The sequence below is a fragment of the Stegodyphus dumicola genome, chromosome 7, assembly GCF_044657685.1.
Source record: "Stegodyphus dumicola isolate Sdum_Otavi_A_Nest chromosome 7, ASM4465768v1".
Taxonomy (NCBI): domain Eukaryota; kingdom Metazoa; phylum Arthropoda; class Arachnida; order Araneae; family Eresidae; genus Stegodyphus; species Stegodyphus dumicola.
The window spans coordinates 67,492,716-67,519,748 of record NC_140774.1 but is presented as its reverse complement, the minus strand read 5'-3'; the positions used below and the strand labels follow the sequence as shown (position 1 = coordinate 67,519,748).

Here is a 27,033-nt window from a genome sequence, read left to right as displayed (position 1 = left end):
ACCTCCTTTGGCATAAATTTTAATAAAAAAAAGTGTATTTTAATGGAACAATGCATCATATTTTATCGAGATGTACTCAACTTTTTTATTAATTGCATTTTACCATTTATCGGAAATTATTTATGTAGTACAGTCAAAAGTCTTTAATCCGGAATCGTCGGGACTTCGGCGATTCCGGATTATCGATTTTTCCATATTATAGATCATCAGTTTAAATCTGATAAGATGGCTTGCAGAAATTATAAAATTAAAAATATGAAACCGTAATTTATGAAATAAAGAGTAATTATGATCTAAAGGGTATCAAAATTTACAAAAAAAAAAAGCTTAATATTTATTTGTTTACTTTATTAAACATTTCTTTCAACGCGCGCATGCGTAAAGCATACATTACGCATAGTCGAAATTAGAAAATTGCAACCAGAAAACTATTTGATTTGTATTCGTGATATTTATAATGACGAGGAATTTGATTTAAATCATATCAAAGACGGAGTACATCGAGATGAAATACTACATTTAGTAAGAAATTGTAAGCCGAATAAAATAAAAACATCTGCCTTGAAGATAAGGATAGTGCTGACAATCAACTTCCAGTTCATTGCGTGCCGCGACGTTCCTCCCCCCTCGCATATAGCAGCGTGAAATTGATAAACAGATTTCAGAATGGTTAGGAAAACAAATTAGCCTTTATCCATTTTTTGCAGGAATTCTACTTTATGTTTGATGGACATCGAAACATGCTTTCCCTTTTTTGATCCTTTTGATATGTTATCTATTTCAGTTAATGTTGCAGATTACGTTGTTCCTTAATCTTTGAATTGGATCCGGCTTATTATTTTTTGCAGACTGTTGAAGCAATTTTATAAAAGTAAGCTTAAACTTTCGATTATGTCAAAAAGAATTTCCGATTCTGTAGCTGCCAAAAGATCTACTAAGCGAAAGCATGTTTCGATGCCCATCAAGCAAAAAGTGGAATTATTGAAAAAAAAAGAAAAAAAAAAATGGATAAAGGCATATCCTTTGTTTTCTAACCATTCCGAAATCTGTTTATCATTTTCACGCTGTTCTGCGGGGTGAGGGGAACATCGCGGCGCACAATGAACTGGAAGTTGATCTGTCAGCACTATCCTTATCTTCAGGGCAGATGTTTTTATTTTATCCAGCTTATAATTCCTTACTAAATGTAGTATTTTATCTTGATGTACTCCATTTTTGATATGATTTAAATCAAATTCCTCGTCATTATAAATATCATGAATACACATCAAATAGTTTTCTGGTTGCAAATTTTCTAATTTCGACTATGCGTAATGTATGCTTTACGCATGCGCGCGTTGAAAGAAATGTTTAATAAAGTAAACAAATATATATATATATATTTGTAAATTTTGATACCCTTTACATCATAATTGCTCTTTATTTCATAAATTACGGTTTCATATTTTTAATTTTATAATTTCTGCATGCCATCTTACCAGATTTAAATGGATGATCTATAATCCGCACTCTTCGAAGTCCGGATTAAAGACTTTTGACTGTATATTTCCCTTTTAAAGACGATCTAGGGATTAGGGAAGCCGTTCGCCAAATCATGTTGGTGACGAATGATCGCTCAACACCTTTAGTTCAGGCGACACTGTAGAGCAGGGATGTGAAACTCATAGGTACACTTGGGCCAAACAAACAAAGTTTAACTTTAGGCGGGCCGCAAAAAAAAAAAAAAAAAAAAAAAAAAAATCAATATTTATAGAAACTTAGATTTATTTCGAATAATACAATAATAAACATATATATATATTTATATAGAAAAGAACAAGAAAAATTTAATGTTTACGTCCTGATACTTGACATCTCTTCTCTGCTATTATCTTTCCTATTTCGGCAGAAATTTTGTTTGCAGTGATAACTTTCAACGCTGACCCAAGCTGAGCATCATTAATACGGTTTCTAATAGGAGATACCTTTCATGACTGATACCTTTCATGACTGAAAATAACTGCTCGCACCGATAAGTGCTACCAAACATGGAAATAATTTCATATGCGAATTTTCGAGTATTTTCAAACCTGGCTGGTAAATATTTGTAAAATTCAGGCACGGCCACTTCAATGAATTTTGATTTCAAATTTGAGTTGCATTGAATCTCGATAACCTCCATTTGCATATGGCTGGGTACTGAGTCAATACTTATTGAGAAAATCGAAGAAAACAAAAATAATTTGTCTTCGAGGGAACTAAAATCATTAAACCTTGTTTCAAATGCAGTTGTTAAATTTGCAATTTTTTCTGCGTATTTTTGATACGAACAAATATCATCTAAACTTGATTTGTTCATGCTGCACGTTGGGAAGTGCGTCAAATCTTCATTTTTAAGTTGCTTTTCCCAAAGAACTAGTTGACATTTGAATGCTTTATGTCAAACATGTTCGTAATGATATGATCTTTTCCTTGTAACGATAAATTTAAATCGGTTAAGTGTTTGGTTATATCAACCAAGAAAGATAAATCTTGTATCCATATTGGATCGCAAAACAAACTTACGTTTTGATTTTTTGTTTTTAAAAACTGACATATTTCTTCTTTCAAATCCCAGAATTGTTTGAGAATCTTGAAGCAAGATAACCAACGTACCTCGGCATAGTAGGACAAACCCGAACATTCACTATCTAATTCACTTAAGAAAGCAGTGAATTGACGCTGATTTAAACCTCGAGATCTTATAAAATTTATAACTTTTTTTATATATGACAAAACATTCTCCATATTTATTACTTTTGTGCATAGAACTTCTTGATGTATAATACAATGCATATGATGAATGTTTGAACCGTGAATTTCACTAAGTTTTCTTCTTAGTAATGCTACGAAGCCCTTGTTCTTCCCGGTCATTGATGGAGCGCCATCTGTAGCTACAGAAAGATTCCAAAGGTAGATTGTATTTCTGCAGAAGTCCAAAAACACAAGTAAATATATCTTCTCCTGTGGTAGTACCAGGCATCGGTATTAGTTCCAGTAATTCCTCAAAAATGTTAAAATTCTTGTCACAAGAACGAAGAAACACTGCTAATTGAGCTTTGCCACTAATGTCCATGCTCTTGTCACAGGCAATGGAGAAACTTTCGAAACTAGATGATTTTGCTTTGATCTGATCACTTAAATTCGCGGCTAAATCAGTAACTCTTTCCGAAACTGTATTTCGAAACAATGAAATTGATTGAAAAGCCTTCACATTTCCAGGACAAACAATTTCTCCAGCTTTCATTAGGCATTCCTTGATGAAATCACCGTCAGTAAAAGGCTTCGAATGTTTAGCTATCAACTAGGACAAGACGTAGCTTGCATGTACCGCCGCTTCACTTTCTTGCAATACTTTACTAAATATGGACTGTTGCATATTCACTCCTAACTTGAGCCCTTTCAACTTTTCTTCTCTCATTAATCCTTCGTAATTGTTATATTTCGATTTGTGTTGTTCGTAATGACGCTTAATATTATATAACTTTGGTACATTAATAGTATTATTATATATGAAGCAGATTATTTTATCTTTTATTTCACAGCAAAAATATTCTAATTCCCATTTTACTTGGAATATTCTATGTTCGTCAGCGATTTTTCGTTTAATTTTACTACCACTTGGTTTTGATATAGACATACTGAATACAAATGGCTGGAATAAACCTCAGATGGTCAGCCAATCCCAACCATTGACAACAAATAATGCCAAAACGATGAACAAACTTAGTAAGACCAGTGATGGCGTGAAAGGTTTCAATGGCATCTTTTTTCGTTGTAATAAACCCGCGCACATTGGTAAATTTTGTCCAGTTTTCCCTGACATTCCAACCACGACGAATAGCAAAACGGAGACCTTCTTTGCAAATACTCAATGCAGTGCGTTTGCTTGTCAAGAAGATGATTGTGGCCGAAATGTGTGGCTTAAAGACGATGGAGCTACATTACAAATTATTACAAATTTTAAAACATTACAAATTCAGCCAAGTATTTCAAGACTTGACATCATATGGCTGTGGGGACATTGACATGTGCTCGATGGATGGAAACGTACAAAAATCTATTGAACTGACTGATGTACTGTATGCACCAGAAATTGGCAAAAATTTGTTATCAGCCTCAAAGGCAATGAAGCGAGGAATCTCGAACTTTGGTGATTCAGACGACGATATGATTTGTCGTTTCTTTCTCAAGGAGACCCCCAGATAATATAATTTTAGAAGCCCCATGTTCATCAAATGGACTCTTTGAACTACGTGCAAAACCAGTCAAGGCACAAGGGGTTCTGCTCCTGCAGCCTACTTGATTGACAACGAAATGACGACTCCTTTTCCTAAGACGGCAATGAAGATGACGACAAAATTGCCATTATCACTTTGGCATCGGCGACTTGGGCATCAAGGAATACAGTACGTGAAACATTACTTCCGCCAAAATGGTATAGATTTTATCGACGATGCAGTGGCGTAGCGACGGGGAGGTGTTACAGTTTATGTAGCTGGCCACGAGAGGGCGCAGCGTTTTTTACTTTTAGCTTGTTATATTTTTCTTACCGCATTGCGGATTTTTGAGATAGATGTAGTGGCAACCAAAAAAACATGATGAATGTTCTAATGTAAGCATACAATTCTTGTACATAGATGTAAATAAAGCTTCTGTGTTATAAAAATGAAAAGGAATTCCAAGCGTTCCTGTGGATATTCATTAAGAAAGGTAAGCAAAATTTCACTTATCGATGTTGTTAAATGTAAATAATAAGAATAAGAAAAAAGATCATAAGTTGCAACATGGTGCCGAAATTCCGAGATAACAGTGATCTTTAGATATATTGTGATTTAAGTATTTATTATTGTTCGATTAGTGATTGAATATTGATTATTAAGATGGATAAGTTAAAAGCACTAAAAAAGAAGCGAGGAATGTTAAGAGCATCAGTAACAAGACTGATAGCTAAAATGGAAAAGGAAATAGAATCGGATAATATTAAATTTGATTTATTAGAAGATGATTTATCCATCTTAAATGAAAATGAAAACGATATACTAATATTGAACACTGAAATCGAATCTATCCTAACAAATGAAAAAGAGTACGAAACTGAAATACAGGATAGCTTGGAATATAAAAATAAAATTACCTTGTGTAAATCGAAGATCAGTAGAATATTTAGAAATAGAAAATGTGTTAAATTAAATGAGTTGCCATCTAATTCTGCTACTATAGATACGGTAGAGAACACAAATACAAATGGCGCTAAACTTCCGAAACTAACCATAAATAAATTTGGTACTTTTCCGTTTTGCCGGCGCAGGCGATAAAGTCGCCAGTAATGGTACAACTAATGCCAAACGGAATATCCTCGCTGGTAACCTTTTACGCCTCATTTTCAAAACAAGTCGCAGCCATTTCTTATCAGATTAATTTTTTTTTCCAATACTGGCATAAAATTACATAGAATATTTACCAGACACTTCAATTTTATGACCTAAGACCATTCTCGGTAATTAAGTCAATTAGGAAGCAATCACACCGCTCACCGAAGACGAAAATATAGTAAAGGCAAAGTCAAGAATTAAAGTCAGCAATTCTAATGCACCAGCGAAGTAAAGCACTGCGGTTTTACATAATTTCTGAGTAAGCTATTCGTACGAATTGAAACAATTCTTGCATTTAAACTTGTATTCTAAGATTTGTAAACAAGATTTAACTTGAAATTAATGTAGATAATTATTGAGAGAATTAGATTTTGGTAATATAGTTTACGTGAGATGAGATCTTTTGGGGTTACGTGATACGAACCGGTGAATCAGGATGTTGAACAATGAAAGCATAGTAAATTTTTAAATTAATGTCTTTTTTACAAATGTATTGTTTTTATTTATTGGCTTTTTACAAAATTTTAAGCTCTATTAAAATATTTATGCCTTCAAAATAAAAAATTCTTAGAACTAACATTTGTTAACATTTTTTATTTGTATACTGTATGTTGTCGCCAATAACGTCTGCTTGGCGAGATTTGCGCCGGCGAAACGGAAAAGTACCATAAATTTAAAGGCGAAATATGTGAATTTCAAAGTATTCCCCGATTTGGGCTCAATACGAATCTGCTATACATAATAACTCTGCTTTAAAGGATATAGACAAATTTAATTACCTCACATCTTTACTAACGGACACAACTTTAATGTCAATAAAGGGATTACCGTTAGTTGCCGAAAATTATGCTAAGGCAATAAATATTCTGAAAGAAAGGTTTGGTAGAAAGGACATTTTAATAAATGCACATATGAATCGTCTGCTGAATTTAAAGCCAGTTAAAAAAATAGATGATATTAAAACATTACGTAACTTATATGATAGCTTAGAAATTGAAATTAGAAGCCTTGATTCCCTTAACGTTACTTCGAATTCTTACAGCTATTTGTTATGCCCACTGTTAATGAGGATACTTCCTAGCGAATTGGTTTTAGAGTTTAATCGATCTTTAACCCCTGAAACAGAAACCACAGTGACTAACATTTTGGAATTTCTGAAGAAGGAAGTTGAAAGCAGAGAGCGTACGTTTTTCCAAACATCGCCAAACTATTCCGAGTTTAACATTAGAACCGAACAACATAAACATTAATCGCGAGACCTTATTAAAAGTGAGAAATATCATACTGCCTTCAAAATCAAACATTTTGTTCCAGCAGTTGCGTCTTTGAATACGAATACATCAACAGCCGATTGTATATTTTGTGGGAAGATAGAAAATGAATCTTTGAAACATTCTACTTCAAATTGCGCAATTCCAATTGAGGAAAAAAGAAAAAAAATAAAATTGGCTAACAGATGCTATTTATGCTTTCGTAAGTCTCATACATCTGCCCGTTGCAGCTCGGATATACGCTGTGATTTATGTTCATTAAGGCATAATACTATTTTACATGATAATAAATTTGAAAATAAACGGGAAAATAAAGGTGATCTTAAAACAGACACAGTGGTGGCGTCAGTTTCGGAAAGAGATAACAAAAATAGGGTTTATTTACAAACTGCAAATGCAATAGCTTTAGGTCAGAATAGAAGAAAAAATGTAAGACTCATTTTCGATTCTGCCTCTCATAAATCTTTCATCCTGACAGAAGTATCAAAACAATTAAAATTAAGTGTTGTGGGGGAAGAACTTCAGATTTACACCTTCGGCTCTACTGAGCCTACAGTTAAAAGGCTAAAAAAGGTTAAGGTTATTCTTAAAGATATATGTGGACCTGGGAAAATAATAATTGAAGCTCTTGAAACTCCAGAAATTAATCAAGCTGTTATTGGTATGCCAGGAAAGGAAATCCTTAATTATTGTAAGGAAAATTCGATAAGACTTGCTGATGCTACAGATATAGGTGTCCATAACTCTCAAATATTAGTATTAATTGGTAATGATTATTACTGGGAAGGTTAAAAGATTATCAAAGGTCTTGTTGCCTCTGAAACCTTATTTGGTTACACTATAAGCGGAACTGAAGCATTAAGTAATGTTTCTACACTTCGGAATTACGGTAATGAATGTTGTTGAGAATACTTAACATGCACATGATTTGGAAATTAGTGCAGCTCTAAAAAGGATATGGGATTTAGATGCAATTGGAATACATGACTATTCAGCAAATGAAAATGACACTGAAGTTATGCGTAGATTTGAAGAAATTATTGAATATAAAACCAATCGTTATGAAGTTTCATTACCTTGGAAGGACAATATAAACAAAATGGGTAGTAATTATAACATCGCCTTAAACAGATGAAGCAGTTTACTTAGAAGGTTTAAGAAAAATCCTGAAATTTATGACAAGTATTCAAGGGTAATTGAAGATTATCTAAATAATAAATAAAGGAATAGCTGAAAAGGCTCCGAAGAATTCTGAAGAAAACATCTATTATTTGCCACACCATTGTGTAATCAGAGAAGATCACGATTCTTCGAAATTAAGGGTCGTATTTGATGCTTCCTCGCATACTCATGACAGTCTATCTTTAAATGATTGTTTACATTCAGGACCAAATTTAAACCCTGAATTATTAGATTTGCTAATTAAATTTCGTCAACACAAAATAGCATTTGCTGCAGATATCGAAGCTGCTTTTCTACAAATTCTGTTGAAGCCTGAGGACAGAAATGCAGTAAGATTTCTTTGGACTTCAAAGGAAAAGGAGAACCGACGATTTTAAGAATGACGCGTGTAATATTCGGACTGCAGCCCCTTTTTACTAGCAGCAACTATAAAGCATCACGCAAGAAAGTTGAAAGCACAATATTCGAAGATCTGTCAGCTTCTTGAAGAAAATTTTTACGTAGATGATTTGATTCATGGTACAGATGATGAAGAAGAAGCTGCAGAAATTTATGAAGATGTGAAAAGAATTATGATGCTTGCTAGTTTCAATATGAGAAAATGGAGGAGCAATAACGCCCAGTTACATGCGATTTGGAATGCAGCTGAAAATACGAAGTTTAATGGAGACGGAATGAATAGCACTTTGTTAGGATATATTTGGAATCATGAAGCAGATAAACTGAAATTTCGAATCAAAGATGAATTACTCAAGGATTCGGCTGAGGAAATAACAAAACGGAAGATTCTTCAAGTTGCGGGCGAACTCTACGATCCTATCGGTATCTCCCTTTGTTGTTGCAAATAAAATGATGATGCAAGAATGTTGGCAAAGTGGTTACCAATGGGATGCACCACTTGATCAAGAATTGCAGAATCAATTTAAAACCTGGTATAATGAAATTCCTAAATTAAAAAATGTTGAAATTCCAAGACATTATTTCAACAATCTGTCAAAAGGAAATCTGTGGAATATTCAATTGCACTGTTTTACAGATAGTAGCGAAAAGGGATATGGTGCCGTTGTATATTTGAGATACAATGAAAATGAGTTAACAAAAACATCATTTGTTATGTCCAAAGCAAGAGTTGCTCCTATAAAAAGGGTTACGTTACCTCGACTGGAGCTTTTAGGAGCAGTCATAGGAGCTCGACTCATCACATACATCCGACATTCGTTGAAAAACATAGAAATGAAGATTTATATGTGGACAGATTCAGAAATTGTATTACATTGGGTCAAGGCTGATCCGACAAAATGGAAACAATTTGTACGAAATAGGTGTCTAGAAATCCAAGAGAAAACTGATCCAGATTGGTGGAATTATTGTCCCAGCCATGAGAATCCTTCGGACTTATTGACGAGAGGACAGAAGGTAGAAACCCTTTCAAAAAAATGAACTGTGGTGGTATGGCCCACCTTGGCTTGTCAAAGATAACAGCGTTTAGCCCAGATCTTCGAGAAATTTTAAGGAAGATGATAAAATAACAAATTCTGAGAAACGAAAAGGAAAGAAGCAAGAAATTTTAACAGCAAACTGTATTGTTGAAAATATCATTCCTATCGAGAACTTTAGTGACATAAAAAAGGTATATAGAATAACATCTTATGTTTTCAGATTTATCAATAATTTGAAAAACCCAAAACTAAGAAGCATTGGACCTGTTAAGGCTGAAGAGATGAATGAAGCAGAGAATTTCTGTATCAAGAAAACTCAGGAAGAAAATTTTAGAGAAGAAATAAGGAAATTAAAGATGAAACAAAGCATAGATAGTTCGAAAATATTTACATTAAATCCATTTGTAGACTCAAATGGAATACTCAGAGTAGGAGGAAGGCTTCAAAATGCTGGGTTAAGCTATAATCAAACATACCCAGCAATACTACCTGAGAAGTCTCATTTCACAGATCATATCATTAAAGATTGTCACGAAATGCAAGCACACGCTGGTGTAGCTGAAACTTTAACTCAAATTAGGGAAAAATTTTGGACACTTAAGGCTCGACAGCGTGTAAAGAGTAATATTAACAAGTGTGTGATTTGCTACAGATTTAAAGCTAAGCCACTAAGTCAGGATATCGCTCCTTTACCAATCGAAAGAATAACAGAGGCAAATCCCTTCGAAGTTGTAGGACTTGATTTTGCTGGTCCTATGAGTACAAAGGATGAAACTGGGAAAGCTTATATTGCTCTGTATACATGCGCTGTAACCAGAGCAGTGCATTTGGAACTTGTATCTAGCCAAACAGCAAACAATTTTCTTCTATCCTTTAGAAGATTTATTTCAAGAAGAGGAGTATGTCGAATAATATATTCAGACAATGCAAAAACCTTCAAAAGAGCAGACAAGGATTTACAAAAACTATGGAATACCATCAACGACACAAAAGTTCAAAATTATTTTGATAATAAACGTATTGAGTGGAAATTCGATGTGGAGAAGGCGGCTTGGTGGGGCGGTTTCTGGGAAAGGCTTGTTAGATCTATCAAGTCATGTTTGAAGAAAATACTCATGAAGGCTTCACTTAAATTTGAAGAACTGGAAACAGTTTTAATTGAAATTGAGGCGACATTGAATTCCCGTCCACTGACGTATGTTTATAGTGAAGTTGGAGAACCAGAACCGCTGACGCCAGCTCATTTTCTAGTTGGACGAAGACTGACATCCTTACCATCTGGCAAAATTCTTGAACCTGATTCAACTAAAGGCGATATAAATACCGGCTAAGGTTATTAGAAGAGTTTTGGAAAAGATGGAAAAGAGAATACTTACTTGAAATTAGAAACGTAAAACAAATTCAGAGAGGTAATGCCGTAACAGATCTTTTGAAAGGCTCTGTAGTTCTAGTACATGAAGAAAAATTACCAAGATTATTATGGAAGATGGGAGTTGTGCAGGAGTGTCATCCAGGACGAGATGGGAAAATAAGGGCTTGCACTGTCCGTTTAGCTAATGGAACTCATCTTCGTCGTCCTGTGCAGTTATTGTACCCATTAGAAATGACTTGAACTCTTTGAACTCAATACAATGAACTTAAATTGCGAACACTGCATCTATGAACACTTAAACTTGTAGAACATTAAAAACATTTAGTGTTTAAGATAACTTCAGAATCCAATCCTTTGATGAACCAAGAGTTCATCGAGGGGGACGATGTTACAGTTTATGTAGCTGGCCACGAGAGGGCGCAGCGTTTTTTACTTTTAGCTTGTTATATTTTTCTTACCGCATTGCGGATTTTTGAGATAGATGTAGTGGCAACCAAAAAAACATGATGAATGTTCTAATGTAAGCATAGAATTCTTGTACATAGATGTAAATAAAGCTTCTGTGTGATAAAAATGAAAAGGAATTCCAAGCGTTCCTGTGGATATTCATTAAGAAAGGTAAGCAAAATTTCACTTATCGATGTTGTTAAATGTAAATAATAAGAATAAGAAAAAAGATCATAAGATACAACAGGGGACAAGGGGGTGTATGATACCCCGGGCGCCGCTCGCAGAGGGGCGCCAAATTGTCTCCAAACAAGATTTTCCAAAAAAATTCAGTTTATATTTTGATCAATTTCTGAAAAATGTATTTAAAATTAATAATTATTGTAATATAACTAATCATTTATTTTCTTGATTTGTCTGATAAAGTGTGTAATAAATGTTTATGCTTGCAGTACATCAATCAAACATCTCCGTATACAAAACTTTTTTTCTGACCTCTTTATTTTTCTAAAATAGAGATATGTTTTATTTTTTTAAACGAAATGCATGTATAGCTCTCGCTTTTTATTTTAAAACGATAACAAACGGTCCAGTCTCATATTATAACCCTTCGACCTTGAACTATATTCTTAGACAAAAAAAAAAAAAAACGACGTACCACGACGCACCGAGAAGATATAAAGCAAATTGGACACAAATTGATATGCATACAGGTTTCGACGGGAAATGCAAAATTTTACATTTTGGCTGCCAATGAATGAACGGTTGTCGCTACAGAGCATCTGATCTGCTCAACTGACAGGATATTTAAGAGGAGAAATTACGATTCCAGGTTATAAATTCTTGACGAATTTCATTCCGTGTACTCTGGTAGACAGTAACTATGCTTCGCATAGAGGTGCGCGAACTATATGCGCAGATGTCAGAATTTGAGAGAGGTCATGTAGTTGGGCGCAAAGAAGCCGGTTGGTCTTATCGGCGAATACCTCGACATTTGAGCAGGAGCGGAATGAGTGAACCATGGCCGCACACAGCGTCAGAAAAGAAGCTGTAGGCTTAGAGAAATTTCTATTTCAAGTCTAGAGCCCCCAAATTTCCGCAGTAGCTAACTTGTAAGGATTATGTTAATTTTATTAATAGTTAAATTTTGAGTTAAACTTCCTTTCCTATCGCTTCTTAACTTCAACTTAGCACTTCCGGCCAGAACGTAGTATTAGAATCACGTCTCAATACAATAATGAGGAAGACCGGTATATAACCGCGAAGTTTTACTGTCTGAGGGAGAAAGATATCAGAGATTCTGGTTAGCACACATCCGCCTTTTTAGGCTACTCTCTCTTAAGCTATAGTTACGCTCGGCCGTACTTTAGGCCCTTGATAACTTCGCAGTCAATTAGCGTTAAGGGGCCAACTAAATTACAATCTTAATAGCTTCGGCTACATCTCTTTAGTTAAGATAAGTTTAGTTTAATTCTTAGTTTCTTAAGTTCACGACCAAGTGTCGGCTTTATTGTACAACTCCAAGACGGAGTTCTGTTAAATCTTATTTGAATAATAAGGGATTAATTCAGAAGTCAAACAACAAAAATCAGCGTTAATTTTCAAAATTTTCCCAGGACTAGTTTCGATGGTTTTACCGAACCACCATCCTCAGCTGCAAAACCGCAAGATTCTTCACTTTCAACGTTAACTTACAATTACGCAGTAGAGAATCCTACAAGCTTTATACAAAAATGGAACTTCCATTTCCCTATCACCAGTGCAGGATTTACATATAAGCTACACAAGCTATAGTTTAGGGCCCCCCAAAATTTAAAATATGGCATAACAGACTTATAAAGAGCCCCAGTTTTCAAATAGCTTAGGGTCTCATCAAGTTTAAATCCAGCACTACCTATCACTAATAGTTGCAGAGATTTTCCATTTTTAATTGCATGTAATTGCCTTTAATGTCTTTTTATTTCTTCAATAACTTCTCTTTCCGCAACTTTCACAAATTATTTTTTATTTAGACCATATCAATGCCAAGGAAAAAACTTAGCGGTTCTCAGAATCGGAAAAGAAAACTAGGGCAAGAAAAAGAAGCTCAGAACTCCAGAATAAGAATGGAATTATATTTAATAAACAAATCGAAAAAAAAAAAAAAAGAAAAAAAAAAGGGGGGGAAGTTAAGAAGGATGAAGAACTAAAATCAGATTCAATAACACATCACAACAAATAAAATACTCTAAAGATGATGAAGTTGGGGGCTCAAGTACATCAGAAGTCCCAAATCCATGTCCATTACTAATAAGTACAGAAAATGCAACAGAAACACTCACTGCAATTCCGGAAATTCTGGAGTTCAATGACGTTGCTTTTTTAAAATTCTCTAATAATCTTCCAATAATATCGAACCATCTTCGCGCTGAAGTGATTATTCGATTGAATCAAAGATTTATTGAAATACATACTAAAGATGCAGCCTCAATTGAAAATACAATTTTAGAAAAATTAAATTCCGATCAGATTTCATTAACAAACTGTAGATTACAATGTTATGATAATGCTGCAGTGATGTCAGGTCACATATCTGGTGTTCAACAAAGAATTATGGAAAAAATAATAAAGCATTATTTGTAAATTGTGATAACCACTCATTAAATTTAGTAGGAGTCACTGCAGCTAAGTAAGATCCAATCGTTATAACATGCTTTGGAATAATTGAAAACATATATCTCTTTTTCTCACGTTCAACATTACGATGGGAATTATTAAAAAATGCTTTAAAGAATACTGTTAAACATAAATCTAAAGCACGATAGAGCGCCAGAGCAGAAGCGGTTAGCGTTATTGTTGGAGAACTGGAAGAATTAGTAGAATTATTAGAAAAATTAGCAGAGGATACTTCTACTACTACAAGTGACACCAGAAGTGAAGCTGCATTTTTATTGCAAAATATGCTGAATTTTAGTTTCATAACTTTAGTCCATTTCTGGCATAAAATCATGAGGAGAAATGATCGTGTGCAGCTTAAGATTACAAGATCCTAAATTGAATTTTAGAGAAGCGTTCTTGATCGTCTGCAGCAGGAAATAAATAAGCGACCTAAGTGATCTTAACTCCAAATTTGGATTTTTACTGGATGTTGAAAATTTATTAAACAAGGATAATGTTGATAACGGTCTTGAAAAGAATTGTAAAAATTTGGGTGAATTTTATAATACAGATTTTAATAGAACAGAACTTCTATGTCGAAATATGTGATTGCAAGATGTTACTCACCAGTAGAAAAAGTTAACCTAAAAACTCCATTACAGCTTCTTACCTTTATAATATCGTATGGAGAAGATGTTTTTCCAAACCTGAGAGTCGCTCTGCAAATACTCCTTACTATTTCAGTATCAATTGCTAGTAGTATCAATTATTATAATATAACACTATATTATTATTAAATATAGCGACCTTATATATATTAACTTTTAAATTGTTTGAAAATTGTACTTTTTTTAAAAATTAATTAAGTATGTTAAGTAATTAACATCTTTAACTTATTCTAGATGACCGTATGTCCGATTTTTCTACCGACAGACAGATTTCCGAATCCAATTCCAGTCTTGGTTTTTTAACAAGATTCTTTTGCCTCAAATTTAAATTGCTTTTGGCTAAATTATCTCAAGCCTAACCTGAGCCTGTGAATCCTATATATCTCGAAAAACAGAGCAGTATTTTGTAGAAGAGTACTTGCAGTGACTATTCGTAATATATTATAGAATATTTTAAGTTAGGTACTGTAACCTTTTACTTTTATCTTATATTCTTATTATAAGTATATTCTATATATTACATTACTATATTTTTTTAAGGGGGGCGCCAGAAAGGTATCGTGCCCCGGGCGCCAATTATGCTAGCTACGCCACTGCGACGATGGGCTATTTTTGTGAGTCATATGCGTATGGTAAACAAAGTTGACGAACATTTAAACCAAAACGATTCAAAACACAAAAGTCTGGTGAGATAATACATGCAGACTTACTCGAATCGCCAGTCTTATCAAGAGGTGGAAAGAAGTACATGTTAGTGATTAAGCACGATTACTCTAAGTTTCGACATGTAGAATTTCTGAGACATAAAAGATGAGGCTGTGGATAAAATCAGTTTCTTGTTCGAACCAACAAAGATGGTATAAATGTAAAAGAACTGGTCACAGACGGTGGTCGTGAGTTTGACAATGATAAATTGGTGAAACTGACTGATGATACAGGCATCAAGCTTCGAATCACTATAGCCCCGTTCACATGCAACGCTCCTTCGCACAGCTGCCGTTAGCAAGAGGAGAAAAAGGAGACATGAAAGAGTTTCGTCTTTAGGACCCGTTCAGAAAACCACCGTCTTCCTTCCCTTTACACCTAAGCCTCTGTGAACAATCCCGTCTCCGAATTGGCAGATTTCTAATACTGTTTACACATTTTTAACGTCATTTACTGTTGTTAATTTTGTAATCTGTACTTTCGCAACTAGTTCCTGAACTTTCGTAATGGTTCCTGAAAACAGGGTTCGTAAAGTCCTTAAAAGTACTTAATTTTTTCAAAAATGATTTTTGGTCCTTAAAAGTCCTTAATTTTGGCCAAAATGAATAAACGGTCCTTAATTTTGTTCATTTGACATTTCTTATCATTTCTAATGATTGTTATTCTCAGTGTGAATTGCGATTTCTCATGAATATGGAATTAAAATTACACGGCTCTTAACCAATCTGTTGGTGGATTTGCGTAGCAAACGATAAAAAAAAGGGGGGGGGGATTCTGAAGGCCACAACTCTTCCGACGCCAATAGGAACGAGATACCTGGAAAGCAGGGATAAATAGAACGGATAGGTCATTTCTTTGTTCGACTCCTCGCCGACGCGAGCCTCATGGAGGGGATCAATTGGAAGTAATCTGACGTGTCTGTGTTGTACCTGCTCTGATTTCGCGCGTTTAAAACTGTACTTTCATTCACTTGCGAAACTATTTTCTGGAGGTCGCATATACCAAATTAATTTTAATCATACATATTTGTTTTCTAATAATGCAAATATTTAATAATTTGTATATATATAGATATAGTTTTAGTCAGCTTTCCTTTTAAATTCTATATTTAAAGTATCCTTTATGTAATATGGCTTCTTGTGCTGTAGCAACGTGCCGTAACGCTTATAGAAATACGAAAGGAAGAGATATTGTATTTCATGCTTCCCCAAAGGACAATTTGCTTTTGACGAAAGAATGGATGCATGAATGTCGAAGACAGGATTCTATTAATGTGAAAAACGCAAGAATTTATGGCGAACATTTTCTGTGCAGTGATTATGAAGATGACATAAGAAATCGCTTGCTTGGATTGCCGCAAAAGAAACTGTTGAAATGCAATACTGTGCCGAAAGTAAATTTATCGTATGCAATAAACGAAACAACACCAAGAAATCGGAGACATTTGAAAAGAAAAGTAGTGAGTTTGAAAGTGGCAGAGTGGTTTTGAAAAACTACATGAATTAATACCAAAGAAAATTTATTTTGAAGCTGAGAACGAAATTGAAGCTGACAATAATAAATCAAATGTCAATGATTTTGAAATAAAATTCACAAGTGACAATGTCCTAAGTGACAATATCCCTGAATGCCCTAAGTGTAAAGATAAACAAGAATGTATTGATAATTTGAAGAACAAAATAATATCCTTAGAAAATTGTAATAAAATATTGAAAAATAGAGAAAAGAAAAATTTTAGAATGTTTGCTCAGCGACAAAGAAGGTGGACGACATCTAGAAAGAAATTTGTATCGGAAATTTAGAAATTAAAATCCCAAACAGCGAAATTTAGGAAAAAATAGCACGGATCGGAGAATTAGGAAAAACGGTCTAAAGCATATTTTTACAAAGACGCAGATTAACGCATTGCTAGAAAAGAAGGAAAAAATCAGGTGGACTAGTGAAGATATTTCACGTTGCATTGTCATAAGAGCTCTGTCATCGATAAGCAACGTTTTTGGTAAGAAAAAATAGGAATTCCTTTACCTAGCACTAACATATTAAGGAGATGGTGCGCTAAATTTTCATGTAGTTCAAGAATTCAGAGTGATGTTCTTCCTGTAATGAAGGAACGATGCGAATATTTATAAACTCTGTAGAAAAAATATGCGTTCTCGGTTTCGACGAAATGCATATAGATTCTAAACTTAGCTATGACTCTAAACTGGACCAAATTCTTGGTCCTTTTCAAAAAATGCAGTTTGGTTTAATCAGAGGTTTCATTTCGCAGTGGAAACAACCAATATTTTTTGATTTTAACACTCGAATGAAAAAGACATATTCAATCATCTGGGCTCACCAGCGGCCGGGCGGAAAAGTCGCTGAACACTGGTAGTTCGGTCCGAGGTTCGAATCCCGCGAACGGGCTGGCTGCATGGGCGTTTTCGTGGTTTTCCCCATGTGTAACGTGTATACGAGCCAGTTTCCCTTAGAAAGTCCTCCACGAAGGCATCCCTCCCCTTAGGCAGATAGCCCTCGAGGCTTTGCCATAATCACACACGCAAAGACAATCATCTGGAGTAGAAGGGAAAGCAATAGTGTCTGAATTAGGATGATCTAGTACTTTGTGGAAAGAGTTACAGATTTCGATTAATAGTTCTCAGTTTCCAAATACAGTATTGCAAACGAAAAAAAATATGGGTTTTTGCAGATTTAGCGCACTGCTTCAAATTACTGAGAAACCGCTTTTTCTTATGGCTTTCACTTTTTCCTATGGAACTTTCTCCTATATCTTGGGAATTTGAATTGAATTCCGCCAGACAATTTTCGACCGCCGAAAAGAAGCATTAACATATGTTGCAGGTTATATTGCCTACCGTGTGCGAAACAAAGAACGGGAACAATATCTAAAAATAGTGCTGATGAACCAATATTTTAATTCAGAATGGATTAAATTATTCATTCTTAATTAAAATATTGGACTTATTAATAGATTGGAGGTTTGACTACACCTTCCCATTCATAGATGAATACAGTTTACGAGTTCGAAAATATATTTTGTGCAGTTCATGGTACAGGTTACTATAAAGGGAAGCATGTAATTGGCTCTTTAATTAATAAACTGGAGAAACATTATCCTGAAGTTAACAGAGAAGCAATTCGTTTATTTTGCGAACTTTTATTAGAATAAGTTTCTTAAATAGAAATGCATATGATTTTTCTCAAAGAAAAGCAGCCCTAAAGACAAAAAGTGGATTGCTTCGAATGTGGTAGCCAATAAATAATATTTCAAAAAGTTGTAGTAGCATTCTGACTGTACAAGAAAGCATATATAATATGTTTTGATTTGAAGTATTTGTAGATGACATTTTAGAAGTTAATAGCGTAAAGCATATTTCAAATGAGAACTAATTTTGTTAAGTTATTGTTAAAGTTGTTTTTATTGTATCCTATGTTATTATTGATTAAATGTTGTGCTAGCTTAGCATTCTAGATAAAATATAATAATATAAAATTAAAGTAATTGACATAAGAAGACCTGCCTCCTTAACCCCCACTTTTGAAAAATTAAGTAATTTTTTTTTAGGTACTGTGAGTAAAGTTGTTTTGTCTAAATTAAAATAACAATCTTACATGTATTTATTTAAATGTAATATTGATGTAAGCCTAAGTTACAAAATTATTAAAAATACATATGTTATTATATTGAATCAGGAAATATACCAATGTAAAATTTACAATTAGGCTGAAACTCAGATTAGCAGAAATTTTGAAAACTATGCCAATTTAAGGTTGCTTTTTGATTAATTTTAAATAGTTGTTATTATAGTTATCTTAGAAGCAGTAGTATTCTTTTAATTAAATCTCAGATAAAGAAATGATTAGAAATAAACAGGCATTTAAAAAAAAAATCCCTGCAAATTAAAAAAAAAGGAACTTTATGTTAAGAGTAGCGTATTTTATTTGTTATTTTAAAATTTGTTAAATTAAAATTTTTTAATGTTCAGTGTAAAACGCATACTACAGTAACATTGTCTCTTCTAAATGATAACTGTCTTTCACACACAGCTCATTTTAAACGCTGATTCTTCAAATTTAAAACACTAATTTCTATGTTTTCAATTGCATCTCCGCGTTCAGTGTCATTATGGCTACGTCATCACTCCCCGCTGCCTGTTTCAGTGGAAAAAGCTCTATGAGCTAGCCCTTCTCTTTTAAGTCCTGCCTGGAAAGTGCATTTTCAATAAACTGTGGCCTCATCAAGCTGACTACAAAGACTGGATATTGATGGATGACAATCCTTATAAAGCTATATGTGGTCTTTGTCTGAAACAAATTGAAATTTCTAGAATGGAGTCAGCGCTGAAAATTCACATGAAAATTAAGTTTCGTTTTATCATTTCAATTTGTTTTTACACGGTTTTGCTTAGCTTAATTTCTGTGTTTGTTTCAATTAAGCCATAATTTTTTTATCACCTTCTACGGAGTTTATTCTCTTTTTGCACATACTATATGTATGGGATATCGGGATTATGAGTTTATTTCTGCAGATGGTATTTCGCGGGAAATCTGTTGGCTCCATTTCGATTTTAGGTCGCCAAGGGCAAATTCGGTAACGCTAGCCGAGAAAAAGTGAAGTTTGGAAATACGTTTTGAAGCTTCAATAGACAATTAGGCCCACCAGCGGCCGAGCGGTAAAGTCGCTGAACACTGGTAGTTCAGTCCGAGGTTCGAATTCCGCGAACGGGCTGGCTGCATGGGCGTTTTCGTGGTTTTACCCATGTGTAATGTGTATACGAGCTAGTTCCCTTAGAAAGTCCTCCACGAAGGCATCGCTCCTCTTAGGCAGATAGCTCTCGTGTGCTTTGCCATAATTAAATACACCAACACCATCAATAGACAATTAAGCATTTGGTTTAATCCTATGTTGTTAATAGTAATGCATTATTTTTGCTAATGGTGATACAATTATTAGTTGAAAACAACTAACTAATTAAAAAATTTTTAATATTTTTAAAGCTGAAAACAACTAATTGAAACTAATTTTCCTGAATTAACTAGACGCAAAATTAACTTTCATGAATTACTAAAGTTATCGGGTAGAAGTTTAACTGAAAATATACATTCCGTATTTTATATATATTATATATATATACCGGGTGATCAAAAAGTCAGTATAAATTTGAAAACTTAATAAATCACGGAATAATGTAGATAGAGAGGTAAAAATTGACACACATACTTAGAATGACATGGGGTTTTATTAGAAAAGCAATAATCTGATCAGAAAAGCAATAATTAGCATAACAAATTAAGCCAAAGCAAAGATGATGTTCTTTACAGGAAATGCTCAATATGTTCAACATCATTCCTCAACAATAGCTGTAGTCGAGGAATAATGTTGTGAACAGCACTGTAAAGCATGTCCGGAGTTATGGTGAGGCATTGGCATCGGATGTTGTCTTTCAGCATCCCTAGAGATGTCGGTCGATCACGATACACTTGCGACTTCAGGTAACCCCAAAGCTAATAATCGCACGGGCTGAGGTCTGGGGACCTGGGAGGCCAAGCATGATGAAAGTGGCGGCTGAGCACACGATCATCACCAAACGACGCACGCAAGAGATCTTTCACGCGTCTAGCAATATGGGGTGGAGCGCCATCCTGCATAAAAACGTACGTTCCAGCAGGTGTTTATCAGCCAGGCTGGGGACGATGTGATTCTGTAACTCTATCGGCGTACCTCTCACCCGTCACGGTAGCAGTTACAAAACCAGAATCACGCATTTCCTTGAAGAAAAAAGGCCCGATAACAGTAATCTGTCGGACATTTTTTCAACTTTTTTTTTTTTTTTGGTTCTAATAAAACCCCATGTCATTCTAAGTATGTGTGTCAATTTTTACCTCTCTATCTACATTATTCCGTGATTTATTAAGTTTTCAAATTTATACTGACTTTTTGATCACCCGGTATATAATACGGAATATATATATATATATATTTATACAGTACAAAGTCCGAGGTCTGGACTCATCGGGACTTTGCGATCCCAGATTTGAGATTTTTCCGGATATTAGATCATTTTAAATCTACTAAGATGGCACGTAGAAATTATAAAATTGAAAATATGAAATCGTGATTTATGAAATAATGAAGCATTTATGATTTAAAGGGTATCAAAATTTACAAAAGAAAAGAGCTTAATATTTATATGTTTACTTTATTAAACATTTCTTTCAATGTGAGTTGTTTGATTTGTTTTCTCTGCTAATACTTTAGACTAATACTATAGACATATAATTTCTTGTTCAGTTATTAAGTTCCATTGTTCAAGTCCTGTAATTGCTGTGTTGAGAATTCCGAATAACTTGTCAATCAAAATTTTTTCTCGTTCAGTAACCTCTCTGTTACTTTCTTCACTATCGGTAGCTGTATTTTCTGGATTTAGAACCATACTACAGATTTCGCCCTCCGTTAATTGATTGATGATTGGGGCATTGTCATCGCAATGAAAAACTTCTGTTTAACTTCCCTAAATTCTGCCGCCTGGTGCGGCCATGCGAGCTCTGGCGCTGGTTCTGGCTTTATGTGAATAACAAATCAGTTATTCTTAATTCAAATAGCACTAAATATAATCGTTTGTCCTATGAGTATCATTAACAAAATCTATTTTTAGCATAAGGAAAGAAATTTCTGTTAAATCTCCCCTTGTCAACATTTTAGCGCTTTAAACTTAAATCTGTAATCGGATAATACTCTATTATTTGGCGTCGCTGCATGAGTCATCACTCAAGTTGTCATCCGTTGATAAGCATGCGGTGATGAAAGCAAAATACAATAAATAATGATTCGCGATTTCGGCATCAAGGATATAAAATATTAGTTGGTGTCAATTAAATTAATTATTAGTTGGTGTAAACAAATGTTTCGGTTTGAGATTATGCCAAGCAGATACGCAGCTATGGAGCCAAGTTACTAATCACACAAATTTATGCTAAAATAATTATTTCTTCAATAATGAGATATTTTATTTAGCGCTAAACTGAGATTAAGAATCGGGATTTCCGGCATGTTTTTTTATGATGAGGGAAAAAATCTAATCCGCATGCGTAAAGCATACCCCTTCCCTCCAAAAAAGCCCTAAAAATTTGGTTGGTGGTGGCTTTGAGGTCCGGATTTTAGATCATTCTGGATATTGGATGTCCGGATCTCGGACTTTGTACAGTATATATATATAGTAAAAAATGTATATTTTCAGTATACATTTCTTATTATATATATATGTAAGATAAAAATGTATGAATCAGAATTATAATATAACTATAAACATTAATTCTTCCTCTCTATTCTAAAATCGTAATAACTTATCTTAATATCCTTCCCTATGAATAATTTAAATAGCTGAAAATTCTTTACTTAATTTGCTTACACATACTTATGAAAAATTAGAAAAATTAATGAACAAAAATTTGAGATTTTCTCAAAACAAATTGCAGAAATTTTAACCAATGTTGAAATGAAAACTATAGAATTCGCAGCACATTAAATAATTTAGTTCCTGAGCTGGATTCACATGAATGTAATAATTTTTGAGCTGTTGAAAAAGCGGAAGTGAAAATAATTTTCTGTCGCACATACTTGCAAACACTAACTCAGATCGACCTTGAACCCGCTGTCATGCTTAATTCCTAAACGGTAATTCACTGATGATTTCCTTTTCACTAGGTATTCGAACTTCTCAATTTATCGAGAGATCACTTTCAATTGTAAACACTACGCGTGATTATTTTTTTTTGAAGCACTTGCACCACAGTAGAAGAATAATCTGCTATTTTTTAAACACTGAAAAAACAAATTTGATTATTCACTTCTTTCACATTATCTTGGATTATTACAAAACGATGATTTGAAGAGCTGAATTAAATTTTCCATTGAGGTTTCAGGCTGCAGGAAACTATCCTACCGGCTTAATTGTCATAATGAAAGCAAAGGAAAAGACGGAACACTGTAGATGCGTGATTAGACTCATACTGAAGAAGAATTTTGATTGCGTAGTATTTAAAAAGCTTGGTGGTCGAGGCTGTTTTAATTCCATTTTTATTTCCAGCTGATATTTGTGGCCACAATCACTTGGCACTCTAGTCATGCCTTTCCACAGAAGATTTACATTTTTGTTATTGTTGGGATAGAAAGCAAGCCAGCGAAATTACATCTTAGCACAGTAGAGAGCAAAAGCTGAAGTGCGTCGTTATGAAAGATGGAAGCACGCGAAGAGAAAAGTTTTGGTTTACAATTCGGTGATTGGTCGTCAAGAGGCATCTGGTATTAACGGTTACATAAGATCGCATGATTAATTTGAATGACGCAATGCAGATAAGTTATTACGATTTTAGAATAGAGAGGAAGAATTAATGTTTATAGTTATATTATAATTCTGATTCATACATTTTTATCTTACATATATATATATACATACATTATATACATATATATACGATACTTAATTTTACTAATGCCTTGCATGTAATGCCCCTTTTAGGTGCAAAACATCTCTCCCTTCTCAACTGCAGAGTTTCTTCTAAACAATATCATGAATTTTGTCAAGTTAGAAGAACCATCTACTTCAGGAAAAGATGTAACTGCTAATTCAACATCAATAAGTGTAGAAAATAATAAAATCGATTCTTTTCTTTTCAAATCTGAAGTTACAAATGTAGAAATATTGTGGGCTTTTAAGTGCATCAAAAGCCACTATTCTTTATCGTGCGATGATATTGGGCCGTTATTCACTAAAATGTTCCCGGATAGTTCCATTGCAAAACAGTTTTCATGTGGTGAAAAGAAATGTGCTTATATCTGTTATTTTGGTCTTGGCCCTTATTTTAAAACTTTGTTACTAAAGCATTGTAAAAATGCTGAGTTTTTTACATTACTATTTGATGAGACTCTTAATCTGACAAATCAAAATAAGCAACTAGATATTCATGTGAGGTACTGGCATCACGAAAATAAGGTCAAAACTCAGTACCTTACTTCTGCATTTATAGGGCATGCAACAAGTGAAATTATTTTATCCAAATATTATGAATGTGTTGAAAAACTAGACTTGTCATAACTCTCACAAATATCGATGGATGGTCCTGCAGTAAACTGGAAATTTTATGATTTATTGCAACAGGACTTGACAAAGGAATATAATATTCAATGCTTGACATTAGGGACATGCGGTTTACACATTCTTAACAATGCTTTCAAGCATGGGATGTCATCCACTGGCTGAGACATTCCATCATTCTTATCCTCCTTATATTGCATTTTTAAAGATTCTCCTGCAAGACGTGAAAATTTTTTAAGTATATCTGGCTTAAAAAAGCTACCTGTGAAGTTCTGCTTTTACCGATGGTTACAAAATGTCCCAGCAGTTGAAAGAGCCATTGAAATATGGGATTACTTGCTACTGTACATTAAAAAAGTTGAAATGGGGAAGTTTAAAAAAAATTCATCGAAATCCTTCTCAAGTATTTTGGAGGCAACTAAAGATAAAACATTTCTTATAAAATTAAATTTTTTTCTCTCTCTGTTGAAAATATTATTGCCTTTCCTTGAATATTATCAAAGTGATAAGCCACTTATTCCCTTTTTTGCTGAAGATATCTTAAAACTTGTAAATGATTTCCTTCAGCACTTTAAAATTTTGAAACTAGAATATTCAAAAGTAACTAAAGCAGAAAATCTTTATAAATTTAATTTTAATGATCCAAATTGTTATAATGATAAAAGTAAAGTTTATTTGGGATTCATTGCTAAGCAGTTAATGAATGATAGATGCCGCAAGAAGGTGAAAGTTTTGCATTGAAACAAGAAGGTCAACAATGTGTCTTAACAATGGTACAACACTTAATGTCTAAATGTCCAATGAATTATTCTCTTATTCGAAATGCATCTTGTATAGACCCGCGATTAATGGTTAAAAGTCCAGAAAAAGCCCAGAACAAAATGAAAATAGTTCTAACGGTATTAATGCGGAATAAACTTGTTTTACAAGATGATTGTGATGAAATTCTGCTGCAGTTTGGAGAGTTTCGAGACAAAGTAGTTAAGACAAATTTACATGAATTTTCTACTTTTGATCCTCAAAATCTTTCTCTTGACACATTTCTCAATTCTTATTTTCATGATTTTCACTATTCAAAAGTATGGAAAATAGTGAAAATGATTCTTATCTTGTCACATGGACAGGCCTCTGTGGAAAGGGGCTTCTCTGTAAATAAAGCAATTGAAATTGAAAATTTAAGTGACTCATCATACATTTTTCAATGCCCAGTATTTGATTACATAAAATTTTATGGAGGTGTTCTTAATATCGAAATTAATAAAGAAATGAGATCAGCAGCAGCTTCTGCAAGGTCTAAATATATACAGTATTTAGAAGAACAAAAATCTTTAACTAAATCTGAAAATTCAAAGAGGAAAAGAAATATTATTGAGGAAGAAATTGATTATATGAAGCAGAAGAAAAAATTTCTTCATAGGGACATTAATGAAGAAGTAGATGCTTTAGCAGATGAAGCTGAGACCAGCAGGAACATTGATTTGTTTATCAAAGCAAATAAACTTAGAAGAATAGTTAAAGAAAAGGAAATAGACATAAATAAATTAGATGTTAAAATAGCTGAAAAGATTTCAGATTTAAAAAAAAGCACAAATGTTTTGTATCTTTTATTGTACAGTTTATTATTCTAGTATCTTTCAAAAACCAAGGAAATAAATTGTATGTTTACAAATCAGTTATTTTAATTTGCAAAATATTCTTACATTGTGATTATAATAGTAGTTGACCGTGTTTAAATAAATATCAAATAAGTTAAATAATAATCATTAAATCTCTAAAATAGTGACTGTTATTAGTATAAAATACACTTATACATGTTTTTTAAGAAATTATGTTCCTAATTTAATGTTATCTACTTCATAACTTGTAGGGAGTTAGTTTAATTTTCAAAATTGTTTTATGGTAAGTATTAAATTGAATTTAATAATAGTGCATAATACACACTTCTGTTAGTTTCTTAAAGTGAAATTACAAGCATGAAGTCATTTGTATGGATAATTGCTTTATTCTGTTCGTTTTTTTTTTTTTTTTTTTTTTTTTTTTTTTTTTTTGTGTGTGTGTGTGTGTGTGTGTGTTTTGTTTGCTGATAGGTCCTTAATTTTTTCTTTGATGGTCCTTAAAAGTCCTTAATTTTCATGTAAGGAAATGTGTACGAACCCTGTGAAAAATATATGCTTTTTAATTATTATTATTATTATTTTATAAGCTGTTATTTATTTCAAAACTTGGAGCTTGTCGCTATGGTTAAAAGATGATCATGGATTTTTAAACTGCTTCCCGATAAGATATAGAACTCAAACTTTGTGCATACACTGCTTGTGGATGTGGTGTCACGCTTTTGATTTTTAGAGGATTAGATTTTTTTCAAATTTAAAGTTGAAACAATTTTTTGCAAATATTAACAAATAAAGTGAGAGTCTCATAATATTATAGTTTGCACCATAACATGTGAAGGGAAAAAAATTAAATGAAATTTTTAGCGTAATTTTTAAAAAAAAAAAATATTTTGTGAGAATTTTTGAAAACCGTTCATATTTTTAGACTTTAACGCCCATTAATTTTAAAATTCCATACCTAAAAATATATCAGTTACAAACCTTCGACATTTTCACTGCTTGTAAAACAAACATTTCGCATATAAAAAAATGATAAAGGAAATTAATTGGATGATTTTTTTTTATTTTTTTGAAAGATATGCAATGAAGCAGAATCGGAAATATTGGTTCTTCTTGGGCATCAATTCGAAACATCGGTTTCAAAGTAATAATCTCATTATGCCACACTATTTTTATGACATTATTTATGCTATATAAGTTGTTATTGCTGC

General features: G+C 33.4%; 1 protein-coding gene and 1 pseudogene across 6 annotated transcripts in view; one reads left to right on the top strand and one right to left on the bottom strand.

Annotated features, from left to right (window-relative positions):
* The window catches only part of LOC118203970 (ankyrin repeat domain-containing protein 13C), a 215,610-nt gene that overhangs the window by 28,094 nt on the left and 160,483 nt on the right, over positions 1 to 27,033 (bottom strand). The gene's annotated exons all lie outside the window — the stretch shown is intronic.
* On the top strand, positions 9,822 to 26,008 carry LOC146996219 (uncharacterized; annotated as a pseudogene).